Source organism: Harpia harpyja, chromosome 4 (assembly GCF_026419915.1).
Source record: "Harpia harpyja isolate bHarHar1 chromosome 4, bHarHar1 primary haplotype, whole genome shotgun sequence".
NCBI lineage: Eukaryota > Metazoa > Chordata > Aves > Accipitriformes > Accipitridae > Harpia > Harpia harpyja.
Window position 1 is genome coordinate 277237 of NC_068943.1, and position 8089 is coordinate 285325.

An 8089-nucleotide genomic window follows, 5' to 3' on the forward strand; every position below is an offset into this window, starting at 1 on the left:
GATGAAGAATTGAGCCTGGGCTAAGCGTCTGATGTGGAGAAGAGCCTTGGAACCATGGAAAATCCATGCTAAGCCCTGAGTTATGTGCAGGAGCGGAGAGGAAATGCAGAGAGGTGGCTTGGTTTCGTGGTCCCTGAGCACAGGCAGAGCTCTGCTGTGAGAATTTGAGCTCATGGGAAGACTGATGAGAGTTCGCTGTGGGCCGTGCAATTATAGGTAATGTCAAAACAGAATGAGTGCCCAGAAGCCAAGAAAAAAGACCACCGCTGCCTCTTATGCAGGCTGAGGAGAGATGAAGAATGCTATGTTGATGCAACCAAAGTGGTCGGTGTCAATGTCCAGCAACAGCAGTGGCAGGACTTCGCTGCTGTTCAATAAGCCTTCACCCACAGTTGTCTGCCCTTTGACTGAATTCCAGAATTCCCGTAGGGAATTTTAATATTAATTTATTATCTCACAAAGGTTTTAGCAATCAGACAATGCACAAATCACAAATTACCTTTTACAATTATATTAAAAGCTAACAAGAATTAAAATAAAGATTAAAATCATTTAGCAGCATTCATACAGTAACAGTTCCCCAAAGATCAGCATAAGCAATGAAACACTGGCAGGAACCAAATAGTTAGGCAGGTGGCCAGCATAGATAACTTGGCTCATCAGTATTCAAGCAGAAATGGTCTTTGCATTGTCAGCCTAACCTTCTGCCTCCCCCCCGCTTTTTTATCCTCTACTTACTTCTTTTAGGTGGGAGACAGGCTGTTTCAATTAGTATATTTGGCAGGATGACTTGGAAGTTAGTTAAATGCAGAAAAGGAGTTCACTCACTGGCATTAAGCAGTATGCACTGAAAATAGTGTGCAATAATTTCTGTGTACAAGGATAACAGGCTAGATTGTCTGTGTTACATCCAAGAATGTACTGTGAGCAGTTTCAAGACCATCTCAAGGAAGAAATAATTTCTGCCAATATATCCTTCTAACTTAAATGTTGACCCATCAACATTATATGTATCTAGCTTCAAATGGTGATCAGGCTGCTTAGCAGAACTGCTTAAGTTTGCTAAACAGCCTCTGGAGAGCTGCAGAGAGAAAACAGGTCCACTTGTTTCCAGTTACTTGTACAAAAAATTTAAGCACTTCCATGGTATCATGCAGTTTGCTGACGTAGGTGTCCAGCCTGTTCACTGCAGCTGTAAACTTAGCGGTCTATGAACACTTTCTAAGATAAAGTGAGTCCTCTTCCCAGGACTGCTTCCTAGTAAAATAGTCAACATATACTCATACCCCAGGAAGCCAGAAGCAGAAACCCTGTCTTGATCTGTCCCAAAGAAGTTCATCAAAGTGAAATCTGATTCCCTTTGGCTCTTTGCATCTCTTGCCCCATGATTTATATAATCCTGCATGGATTTGGGAGAACAGTTAATAGAGCTTTCACCCTTCTATATATTTCACCTACTTTATTTACAGCCTGTTATTTGAGTGTTCCCCAGGAATGGGAGTGCCATGATAGTGTTGTATTGTACTGAAGCCAAAACATGCTACTGCCTGGGTACGTACTCTCACAAATGGACTGTTATACCAAAAGGGGCCTCTAGAAACCACACAAACCAAGTGGAACACTATTAAGGGCAAAGAAAAAATCTCATTAACCAGAAGAAATTTACTACTACTCCCCCCCCCCCCCCCCAAATTTATATATCTAGGGCAAGACTGGCACAAAGCTTGGATTCTCCCTAAAGTTGGGTGAACATAAACTATTCTTTGAAAAGGACTGGTTAAAGTCCATATTTTAGAATGGCTTTATAGCCTGGATTCATGGCTGAAGTACTTGCCATGGGAAGTTTCAGTCCCTGCTTTCAAAGCTGTTTATTTGTTTTACATCATAGAGTCTTTATATAAAAGGAGAATCATGATAGGAACTGAGACAGTAATCCAGATAAATGCCCTAGCCACTGGTCCACAGAATCTAGTGAGAGGTCTGGGGCTGATGCAAGGAAGACTGTATTTCCAGCAAAGTTCTCAGGTAGAGGAGAGAGACTTCACACATCACAGCTCTTCTGCTGGTTGAAGACATATATAAGTTTCCCAACTGTCAGCTCAGAGTTTCAGTTTGGGACAATAGCTTACCTGTCAGCTACCATATTGCTTCTGACTGATCAGGAGATGTTAAAAGATACAGTGGTCCAGTCTGAAAAGGGGACATATACAGTGTTGGGGAATTTTTATGTTACCCCTTGAGGCAAGTGAAACACATGTTTGTGCTTAAATATAAAAGAAAAAATTAATGAACAATGCATTGGGCAGAGTCCTACCACAATACGTGGACAGATGTGGAGTCTGCAAAGATGTGTCACAAGCAGATTCCTTACATACTCTCACATCAGCACCAATTCTGAGTGGTTGCATGGAGCACTTCAGCTCGGCAGTGGGTCCATCCCCCAGCCCAGCTTTGCTGCCCAAAAGTGGCCCCTGAGCTTGGGCCCCTGAGTGCTTCCATTCCAGGATGGTCTACAAGACAATGCTGAGGCTGTTTCTTATCTCATCACCCAGGGAAACTTCACTTACTTGCAAGGAGTCCTTCTGTCTCTGGCATTCCTGCTTCCAGCCAGTTTAACCCCTTCTTGCAGCTGGGCCTTCTGGCCCTCCATTCCAGATCACTCCTCAGTCACAAATTACCACTGCTCAGCAGTTACAATTAGAATTTCCCCTTCAACAGTCAGATTTCGAAGGCTGGACAATGCAATGGATAGTACAGATCATTTAACACCTTTCCTCTTAGAAACTATACCTCAAAAGTCTCTCCCCATTCAAGCTCTGCAACCAATTGCTTTTAGCCTGTTTTGGTGGCATCCACAGAAACTTAGCATGGCTGAGTCATTACCTGTTTGATGTAACCAACTGATGTAACTGTTAGGATCACTTTGGACACCTTTAGCTATTTGCAAAGAGACTATGACAGCATAATATATACAGCTTTAAAGTATATAGCAACTATTCATTGCTTGGCACATACAGAAGATAGCTACCTAATAAAGAACTAGGCTAAACATTAGCGTGCTCAGTCTTTACCCCTTCCCATATGACACTCGGAGACTCCTTGCTAGCCAGGCAGGAGTCAGTAATGAGGTCGGCTCAGGAGGATCCCGTGTCAGGTAAAGTCACACAGGTTGGCCTCTGCTGCTCTCTGGATCTCAGCTCTTCTTGAGTTGTTCACTTCCACCTCCCTCTTCTTCCTTAAGGGTTTTTCCTTTTCCACGCTGGCATTTTTACCTCCTGAATCCTTAAGCTGCTAACTGTCCCAGTTTCAATAATCCTACCTCCGCTGGCAATTTTACCTTTCTTATCTTGCACAGCTCCACTCTACAGATGTTGTCACAGCTCTTTCTCACAACTTAGCCATTTCCTCAGAAGTCTGAGCCAGGTTTCCCTACCAGAGCTAAGCCTTGGGTTTTTGAAACACAGACAGCAGAAATCCTACAAGAAGGCAGGAAAAGTTGTAAGAACGAGATAAAAAGGGGCTACATTCATAAAACATATATATATTTAATGGAACTTGAAAAACAACCACTTTTTTTGGAATAAATTCAGAGAAAATCTACATGCATTGAGTGCTGTGTGTGATAGCATATGTCCATACATTTCATGTGGTTTGCTCAAATTTTTATGGTTTTAATATTTTGTACCTTCTATGAAAACTGGTTTGCTGCTAGATAACTGTATAAGTGAGATTTGATAAATGATCATATATTAACATTGTGGTTGAAACAATAGACAAAGGGTAGCCGGGGAGATAATTACAAAAGTGTAGTCAGGTGATTAACTAGTAATTAATTATTCATAAGTTTTGCAGTTCTTTGCTCTTATGACTAGATGTTCCTGTACGCTAGATGAGAACAATGTTGAAACTGACCACATGTGATTGAAACTGCGTTAAGCTTCAAGATCAAAGAACAAGGACAAGAACAAAGACTTCAAGGACAGCCAGCAAGAGCTTCAAATGGGTCGGAGGTCGTAAAAGCAGCCCTTTGACTCAAATAGATCCTTCATTGAGCATGATTGGATGTAGGCAGTACTATGATAATCAGTTACAATAATTTTTATGTATATGTATACTAATCTGATTAATATGTAATTGTTACTCCATACAACCTGTTTGTGCTGAAGCTGTGGCATGCACGCTAGGTGGAATTATCCCCCGTGCATCCAAAGCTGCAATAAAGAATGCCTGCTTTCTAAAACTCCAAAATGAGTCTTAGAGAGTTTCTTCGACCAGCTTTTCGGTATCATGTGTAGCAAAATCAGTCTTCCAGGGACTTGTTTCTTTCTTTTCTTCACTCACTAGGAGAATTTTATGTTAACCATAAAGTGAGAAATCAGAGGCAAATTGAAGGGAGCTGCAACTTGGTAAGAGTCAGACCCCTTCATACAGAAAGCAGATGATATACTTGTTCCCTCTGCCTTCCTTCACATTTTTAATCAAGTTGCCTGAAAAGAATGAGCATTGAGCAATCAAAGTGTGAATGCCTGTGTCTGTTCATATCTAATAACTTCTGAACCAACCAGCCAGTTCTAACCAAATTTCACAAAGGAATAGTGATATCCCTCTCTCTGCCCATTCCTCTGCCCAAGATCCAATACGGTAGGTGCCTGAGTAGAAGAGAAGGCATTAATGGCCTCTATGAGAGAAAGGGTTTGTTAACTCATCCTGGAAAGAAGAAATTATAAAAATATTTCAGATGCCAGAAGAACTCACCCCAGTTTTCTCATCTTCTCATGAAGTCAGTCTACCCAAGGCGCAGCAATATGGGAACAAGTTTCTTTAGTTGTGACACTGCCTCCCCAGCTCCAGTCTGCTGCTTAGTGCTCATGTAAAGAGGGAACTACAAATGCCCAGCCACAGGAAAATCTCATACTTCATTAGGCATCAAAGTATCTAATCAGTAATCCACAAAACTCTTTGAAACCACTCTCATCTGGTTCTGTTGCTTAGAGAACTACATGTGTTCAGCATTGCTGCAGTGCTTGATGTTTCCTGATGCGCATCACTCTTGCAAATGCTATAATTTTTATTTGCTTTTTTATGCAGACTCTCAGAACCTAACAGACTCCTACTATGCTACGGTCTGCTGTAACCTGGTGCTGTTTGTCATTTTTATTTAGTAAGAAAGGTACTAAAAATGCAACACTATCACGTCCTTTTTATGAATATTCAGTGAATCCAAATCCTGTGGAAATAAAAGGAGAGTACTCAGAAGGCAATTTCTACCTGGACAGAAAGAGCCAAAGATGAGGAAAACAGACCGATAGACTGAAAACTGTTCCACAGATTGTTCCTTTTAGTTCCATAAACCAAATAATTGCCAAGCCTACAGCACAGGAAGGGCGGTTTGATCATCAACAGACATCCCCATCAAAATCATGAGATTCAATTATGGTTTGGTTTCGGTGGTATTTCAGTCCTTCACAGGAGTTACTGGGTAGTGTGCAAGATGAAGGGATGCTGCACTGTCCAACCCTACAGGAGAACTGCTCATTGTATATTTTTGTTGGTGATGCTGTTTCAGAGTATTAATTTTTCTCAGGACAACGCAGTTTCTTCCTTAGAAACTTCAGGGCTTGGGTTCAGCCCAAGCCTTTGGCATTGCTGTTCTTTTCCTGAAATGGTCACAATAATATATCACTGAAAAGCATTTTATTTTTTTTAGAAATTGTTCTTCAGGATCCAAAACTAAGATAAGAGCAGGTATGATGATATCATTCCTTCTTTACCTTGTTCCTACATGATTTGATAATGTCACGGTGTCATATTTTCAGTTTTAATAGTATATCTGTTTTCTCCGTGGTTCACAGTGTAATGTTATCTACACTAATAATGGAAACTTTCATTTAAGGAATAGTTAAAAGAGCTATAGGTCACAGATTTAAGAATTTAAAAAGTAAAAATAAAAATGTGTATTTCTGTGGATAGAGGGGTGTTCCAAAAACTCTTCTCCTGATTAAAAAATGCCACCTTTACTGTGAAAAACTTAGTGATGTGATCCAAAGGATAAACTAAAATTCATGGATGGTGTTGGAAACAGATGTAGTAGCTAATACAGAAATTAATTGTCCCAGGAAAAGCAAACTCAAGAGGGAAAGAAACACTCTTGTGCTGTGAATGATTTAGACATTAATGAGTCCACGTTCATCAACAGTGATGATTGTTAGCACTTAAGACAGCATAAAACATCAATGTCTCCTTTTAAAGGCACTCACAAAGCAGACAAATTCTACAGCAATCAGAGTTGAATGGAAGTACTTAAGAATGAATAACAATCAAATCGAGCAATGACTTTGGGGTTTTTTTTTGGCTGGCTGTTCTTGTGCTCTGTAACCCAGTATCACTGACAGCAGCCAGCTCTTAATGCAGACAAAAGATTCCTTACGAATACTGAGTTGACATTTAAAGTCTTCTGATAAATCAAATTAGGGAATACATTTGTACATGAAAATTCAGCTGACATATAACAGCACAAGGTCTGCCAGAGCAACACAACTTTAACTTCCTGAGCACAAAAATAAAGCAAAGCTACTACTCTTTATGTTTTTGAAATTATAATGATTACCTAGCATGTGGAAACATTAAATGAAGTATTGAATACACAGTTCTCGAGTTATCAGTCAGCGTTCCCAAGTGCAGCGGTGAACAAGACCAGGATATGAACTACAGCACTATAGGAGTGAAACATTTAATCAGAAAATCCATATTTGAAAGACACCCGTCAGCTTGTACAGGCTAGCCTTTAACTCCTAATTTGTAGTAGTTCTAATGGTGTGAGAATTTGCACCTTATATCATTCATGTTTTCTAAGTCCTTTGACATATGACCACATTGTTATCCTCATTTTGTTAAAGTTGCAAAATGGGGTTTAGCTATTACAAGCTCACCTTAGGTAGCATTTAGGGACTTCTAACTAGCACCACAATCCTGGAAGACCTGTTTAATTGCTACCAAACGCTGCTAAAGCTTTCTAAGTTCCTTGGTACCTTATCTTAAAAAGCATTTTGTCTCCTGCTACTGAATATGGAGAGCAGCATCTCAGTTTTCACAGCATTGAGCATTGTTGGTAATGAAGGCTCATGATAATCCACAACTACTCCATCCATCTATCTCTCCACAAGGACTCAGCCCAGTTAGCACTTCACAGTGAGCCTACTGGTGTGGGTCCAGCCTGACATGCAATGAAATTCACTGTTTCTTTAAAGGGATGCTGGCTGGTGTGATAACAAACGTTATCATGAAGGTTGTGGGTGACCTCTGTTGAATATCCTGTGGCTGAGAGGCTACAGGCTCACTTGTCCCAGCTCGCCAGAGGAAACCCTGGTGAGCAGGTTGGAGGCCATGGGCTACTGTGAGCATTCCTCACCTTGCCTGTGGAAGCTGTGCAGGAGCGCTGCGTTGCCGACTCTGCTTCAAGAGCTGTTTATACATTTTATCCAGTAACAGCTTAATGCAGGATGCATAAACAATCCTTCACAAATGGATTCGAGTTTAGAGCTTCTGCATCCTGAAACATCACAAAGCAAATTGATTGTCACTGTACATATATATACACACACACACACAGCTTTGTATATACATAGTAGCTTTGTATATACATATATACACACACATATATAAAATAGGTGTCCTCCTGCAGAAGAGGTCCCAGCTGTAGATTTTAACTAGATGGAAATGCCTCTGGATAGCCTGGAGTCCTGTGTCTAAGCCCTGGAGGCAGGTGACCTCTCAGGCACACCCGCGTCCTTGCTTACTGGGTCATGCCTCCTTAGTAGTCAAAACAGAAAAAGCAATCCTTTTTCTATATGCACCTGTGCAGAATTTTGTTTCCTTATGCCAGTATAAATACTAAGAGAAGGATTAGAGATACTCGGAGCTTCCAAGACATATTCAGAGACAAGCCACATCTGACTATTACTAATGTGTAGAAAGAATTGCAGAATATTTGTGATATAAATCAAGAGTTAAAATTTAAATTGACCTTACTGTCATACAGAAAACCAAATGATTGTGTTTATAGAAATGACATTTTAATAAAAGGAAAATC

The 8089-nt window shown here is 40.5% G+C and overlaps 1 long non-coding RNA gene across 1 annotated transcript; it reads right to left on the reverse strand.

Annotated features, from left to right (window-relative positions):
* Nucleotides 1-430: 430 nt before the first annotated feature.
* Nucleotides 431-7546, reverse strand: LOC128141108 (uncharacterized). Its single transcript, XR_008234907.1, has 2 exons — nt 7409-7546; nt 431-3476 (listed from the first exon to the last, which is right to left on the reverse strand). It is a non-coding gene; the product is annotated as an uncharacterized LOC128141108 (long non-coding RNA).
* Between the last annotated feature and the right edge of the window lie 543 nt (nt 7547-8089).